The sequence below is a fragment of the Moschus berezovskii genome, chromosome X, assembly GCF_049115385.1.
Source record: "Moschus berezovskii isolate FMDL1 chromosome X, NW_MosBer_1.0, whole genome shotgun sequence".
NCBI classification, from domain to species: domain Eukaryota; kingdom Metazoa; phylum Chordata; class Mammalia; order Artiodactyla; family Moschidae; genus Moschus; species Moschus berezovskii.
The window spans coordinates 13749211-13776148 of record NC_142488.1 but is presented as its reverse complement, the minus strand read 5'-3'; the positions used below and the strand labels follow the sequence as shown (position 1 = coordinate 13776148).

At 40.0% G+C, this 26938-nt stretch overlaps 1 protein-coding gene across 2 annotated transcripts in view; it reads right to left on the bottom strand.

The window, feature by feature from the left end:
* GLRA2 (glycine receptor alpha 2) overlaps positions 1-26938 on the bottom strand; it is a 212105-nt gene that overhangs the window by 36020 nt on the left and 149147 nt on the right. The window lies entirely within an intron of this gene.

The window sequence follows — 26938 nt, the reverse complement described above, 5'->3', positions numbered from 1 at the left end:
TGAAGTAACAGGCAAATTTGGCCTTGCAATACAAAATGAAGCAGGGCAAAGGCCTACAGAGTTTTCTCAAGAGAACGTACTGGTCATAGCAAACCCCTTTTCCAAAAACCCAACAGACCACTATACACCTGGACATCACCAGATGGTCAACTCTGAAATCAGATTGATTATATTCTTTGTAGCTGAAGAGGGAGAAACTCTATGCAGTCAGCAAAAACAAGAGCTGAAACTGACTGTGGCTCAGATCATGAGCTCCTTATTGCCAAATTCAAGTTTAAATTTGAAGAAAGTAGGGAAAACCACTAGGCCACTCAGGTATGACCTAAATCAAATCCCTTATGATCATACAGTGGACATAATGAATAGAATCAATAGATTAGATCTGGTGGACAGAATGCCTGAAGAACTATGGACAGAGGTTTATAACATTGTACAGCAGGCAGTGACCAAAACCATCACAAAGAAAAAGAAATGCAAAAAGGCAAAGTGGTTGCCTGAGGAGGTCTTACAAATAGCTGAGAAAAGAAGAGAAGTGAAGGGCAAAGGAGAAAGGGAAAGATATACCCAACAGAATGCAGAGTTCCAGAGAATAGCATAGCAGGGAGAGATAAGAAGACCTTCATAAGTGAACAATGCAAAAAAATAGAAGAAAACAATAGAATGGGAAAGATTAGAGATCTCATTAAGAAAATTGGAAATATCAAGGAAATATTTCATTCAAGGATGGGCACAATAAAGGACAGAAATGGCAAGGACCTAACAGAAGCAGAAGAGACTAAGAAGAGGTGGCAAGAATACACAGAAGAACTGTACAAAAAAGGTCTTAAGGACCCAGATAACCACAATGGTGTGGTCACTCACCTCAAGCCAGACATCCTGGAGTGTGAAGTCAAGTGGGCTTTAAGAAGCATCACTGAGAACAAAGCTAGTGGAGGGGATGGAATTCCAGCTGAGCTGTTTCAAATCCTGAAAGATGATGCTGTCAAAGTGCTGCACTCAATATGCCAGCAAATTTGGAAAACTCAGCAGTGGCCACAGGACTGGAAAAGATCAGTTTTCATTCTAATCCCAAAGAAGGGCAATGCCAAAGAATATTCAAACTACGATGCAATTGCACTCATTTCACCTTCCAGCAAGATAATGCTCAAAAATCTGTCAAGCTAGGCTTCAGCATTATGTGAACTAAGAAATTCGAGATGTACAAACTGGATTTAGAAACTGCAGAGGAATCAGAGATCAAATTGCCAACATCTGTTGGATCATAGAGAAAGCAAGAGAATTCCAGGAAAACATCTACTTTTGCTTCATTGTCTATGCCAAAACTTTTGACTGTGGATCACAACAAACTGTTGACAATTCTTAAAGAGATGGAAATATCAGACAGCCTTACCTGTATCCTAAGAAAGCTGTATGCAGGTCAAGAAGCAACAGCTAGAACTGGACATGGAACAATGGATTGGTTCAGAATTGGGGAAAGAGTATGACAAGGCTGTATATTGTCATCTTGTTTACTTAACTTCTATGCAGAGTACATCATGAGAAATACTAGGTTGGATGAATCACAAGCTGAAATCAAGATTGCTGGGAGAAATATCAGCAACTTCAGATGCTGCAAATAATACCACTCTAACGGCAAGAAGTGAAAAGTTAACTAAAGAGCCTGTTGATAAGGGTGAAAGTGAAAAAGCGCTTTAAAACTCGGTATGCAGAAAATTAAGATGATGGCATCTGGCTGTATCACTTAATGGCAAATAGAAAGAGAGAAAATGGTATCAGTGGCAGATTTTATTTTCATGGGCTCCAAAATCACTGTAGATGGTGACTGCAGCCATGAAATTAAGACACGTGCTCCTTGGAAGAAAAGCTATGACAAACCTGCTGCTGCTGCTGCTGCTAAGTCGCTTCAGTCGTGTCCGACTCTGTGTGACCCCATAGACGGCAGCCCACCAGGCTTCCCCGTCCCTGGGATTCTCCAGGCAAGAACACTGGAGTGGGTTGCCATTTCCTTCTCCAATGTGTGAAAGTGAAGTCGCTCAGCCGTGTCCGACTAGTAGCGACCCCATGGACTGCAGCCCACCAGGCTCCTCTGTCCATGCGATTTTCTAGGCAAGTGTACTGGAGTGGCTTGCCATTGCCTTCTCCGATGACAAACCTAGACAGCATATTAACAAGCAGAGACGTCACTTTGTCGACAAATGTCCGGATAGTCAAAGCTATGGCTTTTCCTGTAGTCACGTATGGATGTGAGAGCTGGACCATAAAGGATGAGCGCTGGAGAATTGATGCTTTTGAACTGTGGTGCTGGAGAAGACTCTTGAGAGTCCCTTGCACAGCAAGGAGATCAAACCAGTCCATCCTAAAGGAAGTCAACCCTGAATATTCATTGGAAGGACTGATGCTGAAGCTGAATGTCCAGTATTTGGCCACCTGATTTGAAGATCTGGCTCCTTGGAAAAGACCCTGATGCTGGAAAAGATTGAGGGCAGGAGAAGGGGATCACAGAGGATGAGATGGTTGGACGGCATCACCAATTCAATGGACATGAATTTGAGCAAACTCGAGATAATAAAGGAGAGAGAAGCCTGGGGTGCTGCAGTCCATGGGGTGGCAAAGAATTGGACACGACTGAACAACAACAACTCTATTTGTAGTTATTGTAAAATATTGGCTATATTCCCTGTGTTGCACAATATATCATTTTAGCTTATTTTATACCTATTAATTGGTACCTCTTAATCCTCTACCCTTAACCTGCCCCTTTCTCCTTCCCTCTCCCCACTGGTAAACCACTTGTTCGTTCTGTATTTCTGTGGGTCTGGTTCTTTTGTGTTATATTCACTAGTTTGTTTCATTTTTATATTCCACATGTAAGTGATCCACATGTAAGTGATATCATGCAGTATTTGTCTTTCTCTGTCAGACTTATTTCACTTAGCATAATGCCAAATTTTGATAAGGATTTCATTCAGTCTGTAGTTTGCTTTGGGTGGTATGATCATTTTAACAATATTAATTCTTCCAATCCAAGAACATGATATATCTGTCCATCTATTTGTATCATCTTCAGTTTCTTTTATCAATGTTTTATAGTTTACAGGTCTTCTACCTCCTTAGGTAAGTTTATTCCTAGGTATTTTATTCTTTTTGATGTGGTGGTAAATGGGATTGTTTCCTTAATTTCTCTTTCTGAATATTCATTGTGAGTATATAGAAATGCAACAGATTTCTCTGTTATTTTTTTTTTTATCCTGCAACTTTACTGAATTCCTTGATGAGCTCTAGTAGTTCAGTTCAGTTCAGTTCAGTCGCTCAGTCGCGACTCTCTGCAACCCCATGAATCACAGCACGCCAGGCCTCCCTGTCCATCACCAACTCCCGGAGTTCACTCAAACTCATGTCCACAGACTCGGTGATGCCATCCAGCCATCTCATTCTCGGTCGTCCCCCTCTCCTCCCGCCCCCAACCTTTCCCAGCATCAGAGTCTTTTCCAGTGAGTTAACTCGTCGCATGAGGTGGCCAAAGCTCTAGTAGTACTGGGTGGCATCTTCAGGACTTTCTATTTATAGTATCATGTGTGAACAGTGACAGTTTTACTTCTTCTTTTTCAATTTGGATTCCTTTTATTTCTTCTTGTCTAGGACTTTTAATACCATGTTAAATAAAGTGAGACTGGGCATCCTTGTCTTGGTCCTTATCTTAAAGGAAATACTTTCAGCTTTTCACCACTGAGTATGATATTAGCTGTCAGTTTGTCATATACAGTTTTTATTATGTTCAAGTTAAATGTTTTTAAGCTATCACAATTCAGGAATATTCAGCCAAAATAAAATATCAGTGTTCTGGGCCTTGGGAAGGTATCTGGTTAGAAAGGAAACTTTCATAACCCTTTGGTGATTGGTTGAATATTTCATATAACTTATAATTTGATAAAGCAGAATCTGAAAGCAAATACTTTTTACTTGCAATGCAAATTTCCCCTCACGTCACTCAACTTCCAATTATTTTTTAAAATATGAGGGGAAAAATAACTAGATAAAGTTGTAATATATTGGACAACAGACTAGAAAGGATTCTTATTCAGCTGTCTGTGTAAATGTGTACTATGCTGTGCTGGGCTTAGTCGCTCAGTTGTGTCCAACTCTTTGCTACCCCATGGACTGTAGCCCGCCAGGCTCCTCTGTCCAGGGGATTCTCCAGGCAAAAATACTAGAGTGGGTTGCTGTGTCCTCCTCCAGGGGATCTTCCCAACTCAGGGATCGAACCCAGGTCTCCTGCATTGCAGGCAGATTTTTTACCATCTGAGCCACCAGGGAAGCTGTGAATGTGTACTATCTAGTTCCAATTTTAAATAGGGTTTCCAAAGTTTTGATAGCTGACACTGAATGTGTGCCAGCCAGAATTTTAAGCATTTTACATATGTTAATTTTCACCAGTATAACAACTGTATTACCCCCACTTTGTTGTGAGGAAACTGGGTTACAGAGAGGTTAAATTATTACTGAAGATCAGAAAGCAAAAAGGTGGCAGAGCTAAGATTGGAACTGGAACTCAGTCTGACTCTGATTCTCCTTTCTGAACAAACACAAACATACTACTAGGATTATACCCTTTGTATCTTACATTTATTTCTCTTTGATCTTTATAATAAGTATTTCTCATGTCATTTAACTTTCTTCTAAATCATAATTTCCAATGCTTGTATAATTGTCTCAGTTCAGTTTAGTTCAGTTGCTCAGTCGTGTCCGACTCTTTGTGACCCCATGAATCGCAGCACACCAGGCCTCCCTGTCCATCACCAACTCCCAGAGTTTACCCAAACTCATGTCCATTGAGTCGGTGATGCCATCCAGCGATCTCATCCTCTGTCATCCCCTTCTCCTCCTGCCCCCAATCCCTCCCAGCATCAGGGTCTTTTCCAGTGAGTCAACTCTTCGCATGAGGTGGCCAAAGTATTGGAGTTTCAGCTTCAGCATCAGTCCTTCCAATGAACACCCAGGACTGATCTCCTTTAGGATGGACTGGTTGGAACTCCTTGCGGTACAAGGGACTCTCAAGAGTCTTCTCCAGCACCACAGTTCAAAAGCATCAATTCTTCAGTGATCAGCTTTCTTCACAGTCCAACTCTCACATCCATATATGACCACAGGAAAAACCATAGCCTTGACTAGACGGAACTTTGTTGGCAAAGTAATGTCTCTGCTTTTTAATATGCTATCTAGGTTGGTCATAACTTTCTTTCCAAGGAGTGTCTTTTAATTTCATGGCTGCAGTCACCATCTGCAGTGATTTTGGAGCCCAAAAAAATAAAGTCTGACACTGTTTCCACTGTTTCCCCATCTATTTCCCATGAAGTGATGGGACTACATGCCATGATCTTTGTTTTCTGAATGTTGAGCTTTAAGCCAACTTTTTCACTCTCCTCTTTTACTTTCAAGAGGCTTTTTAGTTCCTCTTTACCTTCTGCCATAAGGGTGGTGTGTAATTGTCTAAACCATCATTAATTGTTCTGTATGATAGGATTTTAGGTGATTTTTAGTTTTATTTTATGCTACTATAAATTTGGGGGCTATTAATATCCTTCCCCTAATAGTTGACTGTATTTTGTTAGGTCAACTTTTAGACTTGGGACTATGGGAGTAAATTGTAAGAAAATAGGCTTCTGACTTAGAAAGTTATTAGGAACATAGAAGATGTAAACGCAGAAACTCTAGAATAAGATGCCTGAAGTTAAGAAACACTACTCTGTTCCTTACTCTGACTTTGCCAGCTTGTTTAATCTCTCTTTGCCTCCCCTCCTCATCTGTATAAAGGAGAATAATAGTAGCTATTTCATAGAGTTATGTGGGTAAAATCACTTAATGTATGCAGAGTGCTTAGAATAGTGTTTGGCACAGACTGCTATATAAATGTTGGCAATTATTTGACTACATAAGGGTGTGATTTTGTTAAAGAAAAGTCTTGAAAGAGAGAAAAACAAGAAGGAAAATAAAAATCACCTACAGTCCTAATATATTCCAATTATTATTTTAAAGGTTACCACTTGACTTACACTATTTGTCTCCATCAATGTAAACTACTTGTGAGTCCCACGTATGTTGTAACAAAGTGGTACAGCACCTGGGATGCTTATTCTCAGTCTTTCTGATTAACCATTGACTCAGAATCCTTCATGAGTTGGCTCAGATACAAGCTCCTCCCGGAAGCCTCTGTTAAGATTCCTCCTACTTTTATCTCTTCTGGGTTGGGGACCACTTTTCTTTGCTCCCTTATAGCTCTGTTGAACCTGTCTGTTTCATTTTAGTCCACCAGCTTCCCTACCCCACCACTAGACTCACTAGACTGTAAACTTTTTAAAGAAAGATCCTATATAGTATTACTCTTTGTATCACCAGTCCAGGACCTGGCAAATAGTGAGTAAACATTGGATGTGGGATGAATGAATAAATGGATGTTTGAATGACAGAAGGAAGGAATGAAGGAAATACCTCATTGTCTTTCCATTTTTGTCCTGTAATTTCAACAATTCTTTACTATATAACACTACCCACAATTGCATATATTGAATATTTCTGAAAGTGGACTGCTAGTGCAGTTTAAGTCTCTCTGTTCACCAAGCCTTCCTGGAATGTTTCTTTCCTGAATAAGCAATAACTTTTTTTTTTTTTTTTGTATTTGCTGTTCTGGAGCAGTCCTATTCTCCTGTAATAATAGAATATTTCCAATCACAGCATTCCTGGTTATATATTATTCAGATGGCCTTTAAATGTTTTAAGACCTAATAATGAGAAGAATTTGTCAATGCCTGTTAGATGTCCATTTGAAGAAAGTCCAGTAGAATTCACCATCATTCCTCCCCTTCCTGATGTTTACAGCATTCAGTCATTTGTGAACCTAGCCCCCCACCCCACTTCTAGCCATCAGCAGACCAGGCACATAAATGGCTTCTTTTATAACTGCTCGTAAATGAATCCTTCTCATCTCTTAATCATTTTGGTTGGTCTCCAAGTTTCCTCCAAATCATGATCATCTTTCCAGCATTGAAGTGCCAGTATTAAATGCATTATTCACACAGACTTAGAAGGTACTGTGAGACATCTATTACATATGATGGGATGTCCTTCAGTGCTGCTCCCTCAGGACTGAAATACCTTTTTGTTACTTTTATCCAGCTCTGATGTCAGATTCTCTCTCTTTGGCTGCTAATACTTACGTGTTTTAAGCTCATGGTTTTCACTGTCACATTATCTTTATGATTTGGGGGCTTACATGAGCCATTCCTGAACTACTTTACTACAGTCTTGCAAAATACTTTTTATATTAATGAAATTCTCAAAATGATATTATGATTCACAGAATTGTTAGTTTTCCAGGTATATTTAATTCAGAAACATAAACATTGAGGGCCTACTGTGTGAAAGGCACTGTAGTAGGTGCTGAATGGAAGACGGGGCAGAAGATATGACAATAACTAACATGCACATCTATTCTTCTCAGGACTCCCCAGATGAGACTCTGGGGAACCTGTTCACATGGTGCTCCAGAAAATGTCATTCACATAGGTCAGTTCAGTTCAGTCACTCAGTCATGTCCGACTCTTTGCGACCCCATAGACTGCAGCACGCCAGGCCTCCCTGTCCATTACTGACTCCCGGAGTTCACTCAAACTCATGTCCATCGAGGCGGTGATGCCATCCACACATCTCACTCTCTGTCGTCCCCTTCTCCTTCCGCCCCCAATCCCTCCCAGCATCAGAGTCTTTTCCAGTGAGTCAACTCGTCGCATGAGGTGGCCAAAGTATTGCAGTTTCAGCTTTAGCATCAGTCCTTCCAATGAACACCCAGGATTGATCTCCTTTAGAATGGACTGGTTGGATCTCCTTGCAGTCCAAGGGACTCTCAAGAGTCTTCTCCAGCACCACAGTTCAAAAGCATCAATTCTTCGGTGATCAGCTTTCTTCACAGTCCAATTCTCACATCCATACATGACCACAGGAAAAACCATAGCCTTGACTAGATGGACCTTTGTTGGCAAAGTAATGTCTCTGCTTTTTAATATACTATCAAGGTTGGTCATAACTTTCCTTCCAAGGAGTAAGCATCTTTTAATTTCATGGCTGCAGTCAGCATCTGCAGTGATTTTGGAGCCCCGAAAAATAAAGTCTGACACTGTTTCCACTGTTTCCCCATCTATTTCCCATGAAGTGATGGGACTACATGCCATGATCTTTGTTTTCTGAATGTTGCACTTCAAGCCAAACTTTTCACTCTCCTCTTTCACTTTCATCAAGAGGCTTTTTAGTTCCTCTTCACTTACTGCCCTAAGGGTGGTGTCATCTGTATATCTGAGGTTATTGATATTTCTCCCAGCAATCTTGATTCCAGCTTGTGCAGTAGTGTTAAGGTCTGAGAAATTTGGTCTACACTCTTCTCCTAGCAGGGAAGTTCTTCCTCTCTTTTTCTGCTTTCTCTGTTTAGCTCAAAGTCCATCTCCATGCTTTTTCTGCCTAATCTAGGCCACAGTAGTCTTACTCATCTTTAGCATTTGTAGTACACTTACAGTGAAGATCAGATAGTTGAGAGTTTGCTAAATGTTTGCGTGTGTTATGTGTCCAACTAAAGTATAGGATGCCTGGAGGATAAAAACTCAGGGATGTCTTTCGTACCTATACCACCAAGGACAAGTCTTTGTACGTTAAGTGCCTCATAGTTTCAGTTGGTTGACAAGTTATTCAAGCTGCATATAAATTCAAATTCCTTTCACAATCACTAAAGGGAAAAAATTATCTTATATCTTTTAAAGCCAATAACTGATGATATTGAGATTACTCTAGATTTATTTTCACTAAGGGAAAGAAGAATACTTACGAATTTATAATTCGTGTACTTTACAAACATATCTGATGAAACAGCAGAGTCAGTGAAGTTGTTTAGGTTTTTGTGACACTAAATAAACATTTATCTGATATTTGAACAGATTAGTTAGTTGGTACAGTTTACCTCATTGCTCAGTTATTTTAGCATCATATTGACATTTCTTAGAGATATTTTTTATTAGTGTTTTTTTTCCAACACTGTCTAGGTATTTTTGAAAACCCTGGCAGTTTTTCTTGAGGAAATCTTTTCATTTATTATATATTCAGATTAGATTCAAAATGGAGAATTAAGCCACAAATGTGTTTACTTTAGTCCCATAATTTGTTTTGTCTACATTCAAAGACTATACCATTTCTTGTGTCATGAAGCCAGTTATCCATGAGTTGGGCCGTTTTCTACCCAATGCTTATTGCCAGCATAGAAGAGTGGCTTGTTGTTGTATAAAAATTGCCTAAATGTGCTTACAGCATGTATGTCTTCTCCATCCATCATGAGCAAGGCACTCCTATTTGACAGTGTGCCAACTAAAATATATCCACATTCCCAGCCCCTAGGCTGACCCCAGAGAACTGTGACATTCCTCCAGTAGCCAGTCAAGGAGGATGGGTTATGAACAAGAATGGACAGAAGTTCTCTACAATAGAGAAAAATCACAAGTGATTGTGGTAAACCAAATATTATTTTAATAGAAAAGATAAAAAATGGAATTCACAGGGCAGTCTCAAAATACTGTGTTTCTTGCTTTAAGTGGAACGGTGTCTCACACCCATCTGCTTGAGTCAATGTTTAATTATTCTCAAAGTATGCGTACAAGCCCTTGCTAAACTGGAATAGAAGCTTTTCTGCTCTGTACAGTACAGTTTATTTTTATCCAATTTAGAAAGAAAAACTTTAATTAACCCTGATTAATGCAGCTGTTGAAATGGATACCTGTTGGTCACAATAGCCTGACTTGTGCTTCCATTACGCAGAACAAAAGATTTTGGTAGCTTCAGTCAATTTGTCTTTTATTGAGTGCTATGAAGTATACCACCACCCTCTCCATCCTTATTTAATGGGAAGAAAAATAAGTTTATTAAATGCATGTATAACCCTTATACAGGTAACAGTCAACAAAGATGAAAATGAGAATTCTGGCTTTGACTTTCTGTTTTGTCTCTTACCTACATTCAGTCATGGTAAAAAATATCATCAGAAAAAATATAGACAGTCGAATTAATCCTAGTGCCAAAGATTCATGGTGTTGTACATTTTTATCTTTACAAGTTTACTGTCAAGTTGCCATTTTTATTGCCTAATTAAAGAGCTCACATCTGCTGTTTGATGCCAGGAAAATCAGATTTCCTTGGCAGAGAAGGATGGTGGCAGCATTGACTACCTGGCCTGTCCCAGTGTAACCACCCCCACCCCATTTTCTCTCCATGTCTTACGCTCTTACTGGGTTCTGGGTAGAGTACTGAATAAATGAAACTCTTATGAGAGTGCTGTTTGTAGAAACAGCCATTGGGTGGCAGTGCCTCCAAGCCTGGTGCCTGCAGGAACCAACTAGTTACCGGTGATACTCCTTAGATTATCAGGACAGGATTTGAACATCATTCAGGGACCAGATAATTTTGGTGTTGAGTGGCACACAAGTCTAGTTAGCTGGTATTATTTCCAAAGATGAATAAGTTTCATTATGGTAGTCAGAAAACTGTTCAAAGCATAGCACACTATTCATGTGAATTTTGTGAGTGGAGAGGTAGGAGAAGGGCAGAACAGCCAGCCCCAGAATGCACAAGTAATCCTAGGTGACACCTGCTATTAGAGGCATCATAGGGACACCCTTGGCTTCCCTGGTGGCTCAGCAGTAAAGAATCTGCCTGCAGTGCAGGAGATGCCAGTTCAATCTCTGGATTGGGAAGATCTCCTGGAGAAGGAAATGGCAACCCACTCCAGTAATCTTGCCTGGAGAATCCCCTGAACAGAGGAGCCTGGCAGGCTGCAGTCCATGAGGTTGCAAAGAGTTGGACATGACTTAGTGGCTAAACAACAACAAATTGACACCCTAGAAAAAGGCACCCCCAAGGCTCAGCCACTGTAGGCATCTGAGTGAGGGAGCCAAGGTGAGGAGGGAGTGGCATCTGAAGAAGGGGAGGAAGCAGGACAAGGGGAGATCTTCCCTGTGCTTGTGTCTGCCACATATCTCACCATATTCTCAGCTGATAGACAGGAATAGTGACTCCTTCCATAGTCTACTTCATATGGGTGTACCTTCAATGACAAAAGAAGTGCCATACATTGCTTCTTAAGCAAGGGCAGGAATGAGGAGAGAGTTGGGAGCAAATTGCCCAACAGTGTAGAAATAACTGCAGTGAAGAAAAGAACCAATTGGATGATCTCAGTTTTGGAAAGATAACCACAGGGTTTTGCTGGATAATAAGATGATGCTCCACAGAATAGATATCTGTGTAGTCAGTGTGCGTGTGCGTGTGTGTGTGTGTGTGTTAGAGAGAGAGAGAAGGAAGATTGGGGAGAATATGAAGATGGGAAAAGACAGAAGGTAATGAAGAGCTTTGGAGCCAGGCCACCTTGGATTTGAATCCTAGCTGAATGACCAATGAACATTTTGGAATCTCAAGTTTCTCATATTAAACTAGGGACCCAAGGATTCCAGTGTCATTGAGAGATTGAGTAAGACACTTTAGATAAATCTTAATGCTTAATTGGCAGATTGTAAACCCTCAGTCACATTGGTTTGCCAGGGATGTGTTCTGGAAGACATTACATAATTCAAAACTTGCATAATTCAAGACAGTTTTCCCTGGAGGTATAAATGTAAATTTGTTGTATTTTATGTTCTGTGCATGCAGTGAGACTTTATTAGTATTTTTATACTGCCCTATTTCAAATTCACATAAGCTAAGTTCACTTAAAATGGCACCTCATTGTAGTGAGCACTCATACATGTCAGGAGAGCTGAAATGTGCTGTCACAAAAACCAAACAACAGACTTTCACCACCATCATCAGTGAAACGCTTGCAAGCACACAACTCTGAGTTATCTCTGAGACAAAGATAGGAAAGCTTAGCTACTTCTTAACTTTACCAAGATCACACAGCAGAAAAGTGGATGAGTTGCCATTCACATGAACTGTGGCTTGACTCTACCCTCAGGTTTTCTGGTTCCCTGACCCCTGTGGAAACCTCTGTCCCCAAGGAGTGAGTCAGGAGAATTATAGACTGTGATTTCACCAGAGGACAACATCTGCTGTAAAAGAGGTAAGAGAATCCAGGCAGCGGGCTGGCTGAGTACAAAAGAGCACAGTCACACCTGCAGCCATGTAGCTCCCATGAAAAGAAATGTTGAAAGATGAACCAGTTTCTCATTTTCTTTCTCAGCCATGAGTGCTTTTCCTACATCTTTGTTTACTCCACCACCCACCTCACCCCAGGTTCAGATTTCATGCTTGTGAACAAGGAAGCAGAGGAGAGAAGTGTGGTAAAAAAAAAAAAAAAAAAGCTGTCCAGTCTCCTTCTTTGGCCTCAGCCTGAGGGAAAGGCCTTGGAATGGTGGGTAGGTTTTGCAGCGATGGCAACTGTTTTCTCCTGCCCTCCATCTGGTGCTCCCCAGAGAGGAGGCTGGAAAGGAGAGGAAATCTGGAGAAGCTGAGCAGTCTCACCCCCAAGACTGGGCTCATTGATTTATGATTTCCAAGTTGGCTGTGCTCCTTGGAGTAGGATGTGGAGGCCAGATCAGGAAGACAGCACAGGCCAAATCTCTCACCCCAACCATTTCTGAAACCCTGAACCTTAGCAGAGTAAGTGGATGGGCCACTGTGGTACATGCACAGGCTCTGTATCATCCCAGAGCAAACATGGTGGTAGACTTCTGATGCAAGCAAATTTCTGAGATGCTCGGGGTTGGTGAGATAGATGGGCAATGGATGATTCTGGACTACAGAACCATGGCAGTCTGAGAAGCCCATTTCAACCTGCGGTGATAGAAAAGTCATTTCCTCAAGAACATCTGGGATCCTGTGATGACTCTGGGGTACAAAGAGGCTTCTCCAGGTGCTGGACTTTCCCACAATGCACCTGAATTCTCTGAGCACTGGGATGCCACTGCCTATGGATGAGGACGGGTGTTCCTTTGGTGGAGGACCAGAGCGTTTCACAACTGAGATAGCGGTATCAATTGAATGGCAGTTGGTGGTAGCCAAGAAGCTTTGCACCCACCCCTTGGCCTATGACCTGGTTTAGCATCAGCTCTGTACTTTACTGTGAGCTCATGATGCAGGCAGCAGATCAGTGAGGATGGCTCCACAGGAGCCGCCTTGACAGAAACCTTCCCTTCTTGACTTGAGACCCTGGGCACTTATGCCTGGGGCATGCCAACCTCAAGCTCCTGAATCGAATCAACTACCTACTGTCTCATAGCATCCAGAATGAACCTGACATGGAAATATTCCAGGCCCTCATCACATTCAAGTTTACATGTGGGGAGAAGAAAACAAGAAAAAGAGCTCCAGGTCAGTCAGAGGCTGGGAATTAATGTAATACAAGAGTCTCTGGCTGGGCTGGTGATCTCACTTTTTGTTACTGTAAATTACCAAAGAGCTGGTCTCTACTGTGTCCATTTCCTGAGCAGCATTTTGATGCAAGTCAGTTCCATGCCTTTCTCCTCACCACAAAATGAGAAGTTTTACAAACTACCCACTAAAAATTAGACTTACTTAGACTAGATATGAGCCTACAGGAGTCTGTTTGTAATTCAAAAAATATCCTACAGCCTCCTGAATAAAATGACACAGATAAGCAAGCTCTTTGACAAAATTTAAAAGGCCATCCTATCAGGAGTCATTTTAATATTTCAATATGTTAAGTGTACAGAATGCTAGAAAAAAAAAGAAAAAATGGGAATGTGGAAAGATTTGGGTTGTGCTTATTGAACACATCAGTTTCTAATATATGAGCTGCATGTATCTGCTTCACACAGTTTAAATGAGTCCTACTCCTTTGGTGGAAATCAATCCTGTAGCATTACAGAAGCTAAGAAAAGGCAGCAGAGCTGTAATGGAGATAACAATGAGAAGATGCCAGGGATGTGAGTCTTGGCTTGGCCACTGGCTGACATTGCAAACATGACCACGTTATTTCACCCTTCTGGGCCTCAGGTTCCTTCTTGGACATATAAAAGTGTTGGATGATCATCTCTAAGGTTTCTGATAATCTGTGACTCAAGGGAAAGAGAAAGTGATGAGAGAGGAAACCAAGTCAGTAGCAGGATGGGGTCTCAATCTCAAGGTAATAGGGGCCATGAGTACCAGAACCAGCCTCCAGGCTCTCTGCTCTGCCATCTTACAACATTCAGTGTCATCCAGTAATGTGTATTCATTGAGCACCTCAGTGTTCTAGGCAGTGCCTGCCTAAAATGGTGAATTCCTTGCTCAGAAAGAAATTGTATTGATAAAAACATTTATCTGCATAAGACTGTGTGGAACAAATGTGCTACGAATTCATCTGCAAGTTTAGTGAGAAAATCTCCTGTAAATCATCGGCAACTTACTTTAAGCTCTTGAACACTGCTGCTTTTTGCCTAAGAGATTTTTTGGGGGGAGCACTTTATAATAACTTTCAACTTGCATACAAAGAAGCTCTAAACCATGGAGGGATAGGAATTGATAAAGACTGAATTTCTGGTTACTTGGTGGGATAAATCTGATAAGAATTCTATATGATTTTCAAAGGATCCCCAGCAGGATTGAACTGTACTTGCTGTTCATGGTAAATGATCAGTAATAGACTTTATTGGCTTTTCTCCTTCCTTGTTTACTCTCCGTGTTCTCTCACTAGCCCTTTCCTGAGACTGCCTCCCAAACACTTGTTATGCAAGTAACATCCAACACTTGTTATGTGATCTGTAGTTTTCTGAAGCAAGTGGCGCAAACCTACAATTAAATCAAGGAAACCTGATGCGAAAGTGATGCCTGTCATATCATGCACTGTTTAGAACCAGATTAGCAAACAAACCACAGGTCCTCCTGAAAATTCCTTTCCCATTGACAAAAGCACTATACCTGGCTGGTTTGCTCATCATCAATGAGAATGGAATGTCAACACAGTTCAAAAACCAATCTGGAGAACTAAGCATCAAATCAATTTGGGATCTATATTACCTATGCAATTTAACAACCATTACATCCCCTTTTGCTCTTCACAGCTAGTTTTAAATTGACAAAATTAGAATTGTGTAACTATAACAAAAACTAATTTCCAATCTACTACTATGCAATTCTGCATATACCAACCCTCCTGGGGCCAGGGAAATAATGAGAGTAGCTTATTTGTAGAAACATCATAGAAACTGTTCCATGCTAGGTATGCAGTTTGTTAGGGAGACTGAATCACAGTTATATTTTGAGCCTAAAAGGATGTAGCTATTTTTTTATTTTTATTTTTAAAAATTAATTATTTTCGTTGGAGGCTAATTACTCTACAAGATTGTAGTGGTTTTTGCCATACATCGACGTGAATCAGCCATGGGCTGTAGCTATTATGAAGGTGCAAATTACTCCTTGTTGGAGAATGGAGGGAATGAAAATGCCCACAGAACTGAGAAGGCATTTTGAGACCAAAAAATGAGGGAGGCAACTCCATATTATTAATGAATCAGTTTATTATAGGATAGCATACTCACAGGGTGAGATCAGGATCAGGCAGACAATGAACTGGAAGTACCTGCAACTGCACTCCACATGGCCAAGGGGCCACTGGTACAGTTTTATAGTTAATCTAGAATATAGGGGTAGGAGCTTGGAAATAGGACATACCATCCTAAGTCAGAATTCATGAAAGGGTAACTAGTCTGGTGAGTGCCAGGAATATGTCCGCAAAGATTTTCATCATTATTTGGGGACTAATAGACCATATTAAAGAGCAGAGACATTACTTTGCCAACCAAGGTCCGTCTAGTCAAGGCTATGGTTTTTCCAGTGGTCAGGTATGGATGTGAGAGTTGGACTGTGAAGAAAGCTGATCACCAAAGAATTGATGCTTTTGAACTGTAGTGTTGGAGAAGACTCTTGAGAGTCCCTTGGACTGCAAGGAGATCCAACCAGTCCATTCTAAAAGAGATCAGTCCTGGGTGTTCATTGGAAGGACTGATGCTAAAGCTGAAGCTCCAATACTTTGGCCACCTCATACGACGAGTTGACTCACTGGAAAAGACTGATGCTGGGAGGGATTGGGGGCAGGAGGAGAAGGGGATGACAGAGAATGAGATGGCTGGATGGCATCACCGACTCTATGGACATGAGTTTGAGTGAACTCGGAGTTGGTGATAGACAGGGAGGCCTGGCGTGCTGTGATTCATGGGGTTGCAAAGAGTCGGACACGACTGAGCGACTGAACTGAACTGAACTGAATAGACCATAAAGGCCATCTGGGTTCTCATGATTATTAAACAATTGTTGGAGAAGACTCTTGAGAGTCCCTTGGACTGCAAGGAGATCAAACCACTAAGTCCTAAAGGAAATCAATCCTGAATATTAATTGGAAGGACTGATGCTGAAACTCCAATACTTTGACCACCTGATGAAAAGAACCAACTCATTGGCTGCTGCTGCTGCTAAGTCGCTTCAGTCATGTCTGACTCTGTGCGACCCCATAGATGGCAGCCCACTAGGCTCACCCATCCATGGGATTCTCCAGGCAAGAACACTGGAGTGGGTTGCCATTTCCTTCTCCAATGTGTGAAAGTGAAAAGTGAAGTCACTCAGTCGTGCCTGACTCTTAGTGACCACATGGACTGCAGCCTACCAGGCTCCTCCGTCCATGGGATTTTGTAGGCAAGAGTACTGGAGTGGCTTGCCATTGCCTTCTCCCCAACTCATTGGAAAAGACCCTAAATCTGGGAAAGATGGAAGGCAAAAGGAGAAGGGGGCAACAGAGAATGAGATGGTTAGATAGCATCACCATCTTAATGGACATGAATCTGAGCAAACTCCAGGAGACAGTGAAGGACTGGGAAGCCTGGCGTGCTGCAGTCCATGGGGTCACAAAGAGTCGGACATAAGTTAGCGACTGAACAACAGCAGTTAATTACAAAATTTCCTTGACAGAGAAGAGCTTTACTGCATAATATAGTTCTGGGCATGATCAGTGAAAGAACAGAAGAAACTAAGGGCCCAAGATGGCCTCACTTGGGTTAACAGCCATACACTCTGATTGTCAGGACATCAGTTAAAAATGTTAATGGAAGTACACTGAAAGACCAATGAAAACTTGGTTTTACTATCATGTGGTAGGCAACCTTCTAAAATAGACCCCAGTGATTCTTGCCTCCCGGTATTCATATTCTTGGCTAACCCCGTCCGCTTGACTGTGGGCTGGCCCTAGCAACTTGCTTCTGACATACAACAGGGCAAAAATGACAGGAAGTTACTTTCATGATGAGGTTGTAAAAGACTGAGTTTCATCTTTCTTGCTGGCATTCTCTCTGGCTTTCCTCACTGCTTGCCATGACGGAGAGGGTTGCCTGGCAAGGAACTGAGTGTGGCATTCAGTCAATAGTCAGTGAGGAATTGAGGCTTCAGTCCAACAGCCCAGGAGGAACTGAATCTTGCCAACAACTACTTGAGTAAGCTTGAAAGTGAATCCTTTTCTAGTTGGGCCTTAATGTGAGACTGCAGTCCTAGCTGACACCTTGATTTTAGTCTCCTGAGAGACTTTGAAACAGAGATCTCAGCTCTGTTGTGCCTGGACTCCTGACCCATGGAAACTGAGAAAAAAATTTATTGTTTAAGCTTCTAAGTTGGGGCAGGTGGGAATTAGTTAGGCAATAGTAGGTAACTCATAGATGGTGTCATTAGGCGAGGGTGGAAGAGAGAAGATAGATAAATTGTTTACTTTTGACCTCATGAATCTAGAATTTGGTAAGACTTGATGGTTTATTTTGGATTTCTTAGAGTGGAAAAATTTAACTAAGAAAACTAGTAAGATATCTGTGAGTATAATTGATATGAGAACAAGAACCATAATGTGTGTGTGTATTTACTTTTGAACTGAAATAGTCCTTGGGAAATATTTTTTTACCATTTTATCTTGTATTGGGGTGTCGTTAATTAACAATGTTGTGGTAGTTTCATGTGAACAGTGAAAGGACTCAGCCATATGTATACATGTGTCCATTCTCCCCCCCAACCACCCTCCCATCCCTGCTGGCATATAATATTGAGGAGAGTTGCATGTGCTATACAATAGGTCCTTGTTGGTTATCCACTTTAAATATAGCAGTATGTACATGACCTTCCCAAAGTCCATAACTGTCCCTGCCCCCAGCAACCATAAGTTCGTTTTCTAAGTCTTTGATTCTCTTTCTGTTTTGTAAGTAAGTTCATTTGTATCATTTCTTTTTAGATTCCACCTATAAGGCATGTCATACGACATTTCTCCTTCTCTGTCTGACTTACTTCACTCAGTATGACACTCTTTAGATCCATCCATGTTGCTGCAAATGGTATTATTTCATTCTTTTTAATGGCTGAGTAATATTCCATTGTATGTATGTATCACATCTTCTTTATCCATTCCTCTGTTGATGGACATTTAGATTGCTTTCATAACTTCGCTACTATAAACAGTGCTGCAATGAACATTGGGGTGCATGTATCCTTTCAGATCATGTTTTTCTCTGGATATATGCCTAGGAATGGGATTGCAGGGTCATATGTTAGCTCTGTTGTTAGTTTATTAAGGAACCTCCATACTGTTCTCCATAGTGGCTGTACCAATTTGCATTCCTACCAATAGTGTGGGAGGGTTCCCTTCTCTCCACACCCTCTCCAGCATTTGTTGTTTATGGATTTTTGATGATCGCCATTCTGACCGGTGTGAGGTGATATCTCATTGTAGTTTTGATTTGCATTTCTCTAATAACTAGCATTATCAAACATCTTTTCATGTGCCTATTGGCCATCTGTATATCCTCTTCAGAGAAATAGGGAGATGGATTGAAAAAGATGTTGCTGTGATTTATGTCAGAGTGTTCTGCCTATGTTTTCCTCTAGATGTTTCATAGTGTCTGGTCTCACATTTTTAGGTCTTTAATCCTTTTTGAGCTTATTTTTGTGTATGGAGTTAAAGAATGAGCTAATTTCATTTTTTTACATATGTCTGTCCAGTTTTCCCAGCACCATTTATTGAAGAAAGTGTCTTTCCAACATTGTGTAGTCTTGCCGCCTTTGTCATAAATTAATTGACCATAGGTGCATGGTCCTGTTTCTGGGTTTTCTGGCCTGTTCCGTTGATCTGTATTTCTTTTTTTGTGTCAGTACCATACTGTTTTGGTGACTATAGCTTTGTAGAATAGCCTGAGATCAGGGAACCTGATTCCTCCAGCTCCATTTTTCTTTTTCAATATTGCTTTGGCTCTTCAGGGTCTTTTGTGTCTCTATATACATTTTGAGATTTTTTTTGTTTTAGGTCTGTGAAAAATGCCTTTAGTAATTTGATAGGAATTGCACTGAATCTGTAGATTGCCTTGGATAGTATAGTCATTTTGACAATATTGATTCTTTGAGCCCATCAACATGGTATATCTTTTCATTGTTTATGTCTTCTTCAATTTCTTTCATCAGAATTATTTTTACATATGTTCATTCAAAAAAGATCCATGCTTAAACATGTATCAGGTAGTTATTAAGATAAATTTACCCAAAAAATGCCACCCAAAACAAAATTAATTTACCTATCCTGGAGTCCAGGGATTGGCCAACTGTTGCCCATGGGTTAAATCAGTCTTGCTGCCTTCTTTTGTAAATGAAGCCATGCTCATTCTTTTACACATTGTCTGTAGCTCTCTGCTGCTGCTACTGCTAAGTCACTTCAGTCGTGTCCAACTCTGTGTGACCCCATAGACGGAAGCCCACCAGGCTCCCCCGTCCCTGGGATTCTCCAGGCAAGAACACTGGAGTGGGTTGCCATTTCCTTCTCCAATGTGTGAAAGTGAAAAGTGAAAGTGAAGTCGCTCAGTCGTGTCTGACTCTCAGCGACCCCACGGACTGCAGCCTACCAGGCTCCTCCATCCATGGGATTTTCTAGGCAAGAGTACTGGAGTGGCTTGCCATTGCCTTCTCCGCTGTAGCTCTCTATTCTCTACTTAAAGAGTTGAGTAGTTACAGTTGGAATCTTACAGCTCAGAAATCCATCTAGTCCTTTACAGAATATTTTTTTAGTGATTTCCCAATCTAATCATATATTATGGTTCAAGGTAACCACTATCCAAGGTAGTCTAAATTAATAAATTTTCTGTATACTTTGGCTGACATAGAAAATAAAACTGGACAATTCATAATCCAGAACTCCCCTATAGGGTTTTTATTTCTGGAATCACTTACATTCTGTATTTGCCAATACAGATATAGGATCCCAAAATGATTTGCATATTTTTAGCAGTCAGTCCACAAATGATTGTAAACTGTTCCCCATGTATGAAATGCTGAGACATATATCAATATAATTAATATTTGTTTTCTTCCTTTCAGAAACCTGCTTTCTAAAGGTAGAGAAAGATAAGAAAATAGATGATGGGCATGTACTCTGGCAACCCTGGTTTGTTCAGTTCAGTTGCTCAGTCATGTCCTACTTTGTGACCCCATGGACTGCAGCACCCCAGTCTTCTCTCTCCTTTATTATCTCATCGAGTTTGCTCAAACTCATGTCCATTGAATTGGTGATGCCATCCAACCATCTCATCCTCTGTCATCCCCTTCTCCTCCTGCATTCAATCTTGCCCAGCATCAGGGTCTTTTCAAATGACTCAGTTCTTTGCATCTGGTGGCCAAAGGATTGGAGTTTCAGCTTCAGCATCAGTCCTTCCAATAAATATTCAAGACTGATCTTCTTTAGGATGAACTGGTTGGATCTCCTTGCTGTCCAAGGGACTCTCAAGAGTCTTCTCCAGCACCACAGTTCAAAAGCATCTATTCTTCGGCGATCAGCTTTCTTCACAGTCCAACTCTCCCATCCATACATGACCACGGGAAAAACCATAGCCTTGACTAGATGGACCTTTGTTGGCGAAGTAACGTCTCTGCTTTCTAATATGCTGTCTTGGTTGGTCATAATTTTTCTTCCAAGGAGCAAGCGTCTTTTAATTTCATGGCTGCAATCACCATCTGCAGTGATTTTGGAGTCCCAAAAGATAAAGTCTGTCACTGTTTCCACTGTTTCCCCATCTATTTGCCAGACGTGATGGTAAAACCCATTAGCACCAGTGTTTGACTTTGAGAGTCCAAATCAGGTCTTGCCTCTTCCTAGCTGTACACTTTGGACAAGATACTTAATCTCTCTGTGCCTCAGATTTCTCAGCTGAAAAATGGGGACAATAATGGAGCCCCTTTCATGAATCTGCTCTAAGGATTGAGATACACATGAATTAACAAACATGTAGTGCTTAGAACTGGGTCTGGTACCTTGCAAATGCTCAAACATGTCAGTTCTCATCATCATGGCGGAGTTGACCTCTTGAACTCATGTCCTGTCATTAGAGTCGATGCCTTGAGTATTGCAAATTAGTTAGATTAATTAATAGTTTTATCCAATTTAGGATCTTCATTAAAGTTAAATGTGGGAGCCAGCCTTGCATGACTTCTTTCTGAATGGAAGCACTTAAGAGATTTCGAGCAACTGCTGTATCTTGAAATCAATGCCATCATCGAGGGGCTAATTTTTCTGCTATGTTCTTGTTTTAAAGTTACCCTTTGCCCTGAAATAGCTCAGTTCTATATTTATATTCCAAACTGAATTTTCTGAGAACTGGGAAATATTACTCCTGTGGAATTCTAGATAAAAAGGATGCATACTATATGTTCTATCAAATTCTATTTAGCAAATGTTTTTATAATTCATAATTGAATATGATCTTTTATTTAAACTTTGGTTGAGTTTTATCTAATATTATGACTCATGGTGGTAATATTGAAGGCATTTAGTTTATAGGTAACATCATGAAAACAATAAATTTGCATGTTTGTGTTAGTCACTCAGTCGTGTCCAACTCTTTGTGACCCCATGGAGCCTGCCAGGCTCCTCTGCCTATGGGATTTTCAACTTTGTCCAGTTTTCTCTAACATTCTGAAGTGTATTGTCAGCATACATAATTAGTATTATGTATGTTGTATAAGGTACAATGATCTTTCAAAAACATTTCAATATATGATTCATTCTTTCCTGGTGGCTTAGATGCCTGGTAAAGAATCTGCCTGTAATGCAGGAGACCCAGGTTCAATCCCTGGGTTGGGAAAGTCTCCTGGAGAATGGAATTGCAACCCACTCCAGTATTCTTGCCTGGAGAATTCCATGGACAGAAGAGGAGCTTGGCGGGCTACAGTTCATGGGAGTCAGATATGACTGAGTGACTAACATTTCCACTTTCATAATTCATTCTGTCTCCACAGACTACAGTTGTGCAGATATTTAGTTCAGAGAGCTTGAAAGATTTTCCTAATGTCAAAAAACCAGTTAAGAACAAAGGTCTAATCTTGCTCAAATCTTATTTCTACTGTAACGTCACCTATTTATTCTAATTTTAACACCGGAAACATTTTTCTTGTAAATATTGTAATTTTTTCAATATTTTATATCCTAATGTCTTAGATCTATTAATCAGACTATTCGATTAACTGGAATGCTTCTTACAATACCTATTGCCAGGTAATTTATGCCTGTGAAAAGGGTTTGAACCAGATATTCTCTTAGACCCTTCCCCATTCTTTTATGTGTTTTTGGTAATTGATAACAGATTTTTTGGGCTTCCCTGGTGGCTCAGATGGTAAAGAATCTGCCTGTAATGCAGGAGACCTGGGTTCAGTCCTGGGTTGAGAAAATCCCCTGGAGAAGGGAATGGCTGTTTTATTCACTGTTAAGATGATTTTTGCCACGCATCATTGTTGTGGATGGTCAAAGACTGACTATACGACCTATTCCCTAAGTTGAGGATCTGTTGAATTATTTACCTTGCTTGTCCTTATTAATTCTCCAGTGGTGATTGAATCGATTCAGAGTAATTTGTAAAGGGTAGATGACAGAACACTAATCATAGAAATTTAGAACTGAGACAACTTTCTAAATCAATTAATCGAATTCCGTCATTTTTCAGATGAGGAAAATGTAGGAAAAGGGCAAGATTTTATATGTCTGCCTGCTTTAAACTCTGCAGATTCCATGCATTTTGAAAGCATAATTAAGCATGGTGGGGGAGGGGATATTCGGAAGAGATAAGTAGCCACAGGATACGGATTAGCAAGCTCCCATTTGGGGATGAAAAATGAAGTTTATAGAGTCAGTCACAACTCATAGCAGATTACTTTAATAAAACCAATACTCAACTGAGACCAACCTAATTGCCTGGAATTTCCATTGTAGAAGTGAAAAAACAACTGAGGAGGTTTCTGAATGTTGGAACCAGAGCAGTCATATGAGAGTAGTAGCTACTTCAGGGGCAGGGTACAGAATAAGGGATGTATAAAATGCTGGTAATAAAATGGATAACTAACAAGGACCTACTGTATAGCACATGGAACTCTTGGCAGCCTGGATGGGAGGGAAATTTGGGGGAGAATAGGTGCATGTATATGTATGGCTGAGTCACTCTGCTGTGTACCTGAAAGTTTCACAACATTATTAATCGACTATATTGGAGAAGGAAATTGCAACCCACTCCAGTATTCTTGCCTGGAGAATCCTATGGATAGAGAAGCCTGGCAGGCTACAGTCCATGGGATCGCAAGAGTCGGACACGACTTAGCGACTAATCTACCATCACCACCATATTCCAGTATAAAATACAAAGTTTTTTTTAAAAAGAAAGAAAATGCTGATGATAGACACTGGCCACTTTGCAATTTTTCCTAGTCCACTTTTGTGGATGATGTGCTATGGATCACATCTGAGTACCAATATGGTAGATTGCCAGTGTCTGGATGAGAAAATCATAGGACTTGTTTGGAAGACTACCTACTTGCCAGACACCTCCAATCTATCCTTAATATTTTCTTCCCAGTGTCTCACTCCTTTTCTCCAGTCTCTGGATCTAAGAGGAATCCGAAAGAACGGAAAGTTGGGGAAATACTCATCCATTCATTCAACAAATGATTATGAGGCCCTCTGTGTGCCAAGAGCTGTCAGGTTCTGAGAATACAACAGTGAATGAGACATGCTTTCTGTTCTTAAGGACCTTGAATTCATTGACAAGTAAATAAGTAATTATAGTTCAGCACAAGAATTGTTAAAATAGCAGGAAGTACCGGTGGTAGATGAGCAGATAGACAAAGAACTTATCTAGGCTTAGGGTGTACCTGGTTTTAAAACATGTCTCAGAGGAAATGTTCAGTAAGTGGAGACCAGAAGCAGGTACAAATGGAAGACTTCATACCATAATCAATGAATTAATATTTAACTGATATTTTCTAACTCTGTAGAGAATATGGCTTATTTGCACATATCCACAGAATGCTCACAAAACTCAACCATGTGTTAGACTACATAGACAATCTGAATAAATTGCAAAATTTGGAAATAGCCCAGCAAACATTTTCTCATGATAATATGGCAAAACTAGAAATAACAAAATAAAGAATAACAATGCTCAGAATATAAAAAGTCCTTACATTCTCGGGGGGAAAGGAATTTCTTTTAATCCTTGAATCAAAGAGGAAATATAAACTGAAACTGTGTAGTATCTAGAAAATTACAATTTGAAAGACATATTTAGAGCTTACTCTGGAGAAGGAAATGGCAACCCACTCCAGTACTCTTGCCTGGAGAATCTCATGGACAGAGAAGCCTGGTGGGCTACAGTCCACGGGGTCGCAAAGAGTCGGACACGACTGAGTGCCTTCACTTTCACTGAATATTTATATTTACTATTTTAACAGTAAATAATAGAGTATAGGAAAGTAAAAGGAAGGAATTATAAAGATAAAAGCAGGAAGTAATGATTTAGAAAAAAATTATTTGAAAAATAAATGAAAAACTAGCTTTTTATGTAAAATAACAAAAAACTGATAACCAGACTAACATAACTATATAAAATAGGACATGATAATGGGGAATTAAACAAAAAGAAAATTAAGACTCATAAGAGACTACTTTGTTCAATTTAACATATGTATTTCAAAACCTGGATGAAATGGACAATGTTGTAGAAAAATGCAATTTACTGAAAGTGATCTCAGAAGAAATTAAAAAAAAAAAAATCTAAGTAGACCATTTCCCTGGAAGAAATAGAGACATTTCTTCAGGTGCTTCAAGGGCTTTTTCAACATAGAGATAACCATGTGATCGTATGAAGTATTTTAGTATTAGATTTGCTTATAGCAAATTATTGCATTCTTGAATACATCCCACTTGGTAATAACTTACTATTTTTAATACCTTACCAAGTTGTTTGCCACCCAGAATTATCACACTCATTTTCCTAGGTAGGACTTGCCTGCAGTTATCATGTGTGTGTGTCTAATCTTTTGTGGGAACTTTGACATCACTGTTAGGTTTGCTTTATGGTTTAGAAGTTTTTCTTTCATATACTAGGTTCTGTAATAGACAAAACAGAGTAGAATTATTTATTCTTTCAAGGTATACTAGAAGTCTTCTGTGAAACCATCTGGACTTAATATGAAAAACTGTAAGACCATTTACTGATAACATGACAAGCAGGTATTTGTGAAAATTCAACATAAAATCTTAATGAAATATTTAATAGTACTAATTTATAGAAAATACATATGCAAAAGCTGGAACTGTGTTTAACGGGGAAAGGCTGGTAGAATTACAAGTAGTATTAGGAAAAACAGGGATGCCAACATTAACATTATCATGTAACATTGTACTAGAGGTAAACATTAAAGCAATTAAACAAAATAACTTATCTAGAGGTATGAAAATTGCAAAGGTGGTGGTAATATAACTACTTGAGAATTATAGAACAGTCTACCTGGAAAACACAAGAAAATCAACCGATAAATCTACAAGAATTAACAGAATTCAGTATAATTCTCTCAATTATAGCAAAGTATAAAATTAATATATAGAAATAAAAATACTTTTATTCATATAAAATGAAAATATTAATAATATAAAAATAGTAAAGTATTTCAGCAAACTTAACAGGAAATTAAAAGATGCTTGCTCCTTGGGAGAAAAGTTATGACTAACCTGGACAGCATATTAAAAAGCAGAGACATTGTCAACAAAGGTCTGTGTAGTCAAAGCTATGGTTTTTCCAGTGGTCATTTATGGATGTGAGAGTTGGACTATAAAGAAAGCTGAGCGCCGAAGAATTGATGCTTTTGAACTGTGGTGTTGGAGAACACTCTTGAGAGTCCCTTGGACAGCAAGGAGATCCAACCAGTCCATCCTAAAGAAAATCAGCCCTGGATATTCATTGGAAGGACTGATGCTGAAGCTGAAACTCCAATCCTTTGGCTACCTGATGCAAAAAACGGACTCATTTGAAAAGACCCTGATGCTGGGAAGGATTGAAAGCAAGAAGAGAAAGGGACAACAGAGGATGAGATGGTTGGATGGCATCACCAACTCGATAGACATGAGTCTGAGTAAGCTCTGGGAGTTGGCGATTGACAGGGAAGCCTGGCGTGCTGCAGTCCATGGGGTCGCAAAGAGTCGGACATGACTGAGTGACTGAACTGAACTGAACAGGAAATACGTAAGAATGCAAAAGTTGATTTGAACAAATGAGAAGACATTCCATGTACTTGTGTAGGATGGTACAATATTATTTAAGTTTTAACCCTTTTATGTGTTAAATTTGTAACTATAATGTGTTCCTCATAAATAGATGAAATGTTGACCTGTTGAGAGGGATACAAACTTAGGACCTGTGCCTGTGGAAGATGGGATCGGGGGAGACTTTTAAAATTACCTTACATGAGCATTCATGCAAATGTATTACCTGTTCAGAAAATTAAGTAAATATTTTTTAAGCCAGGTGCAATTAAACATCTAAACCCTGGCATTCTTACCAAGATAATTCCTCTATTTTTAAATCATTATTCACACCTA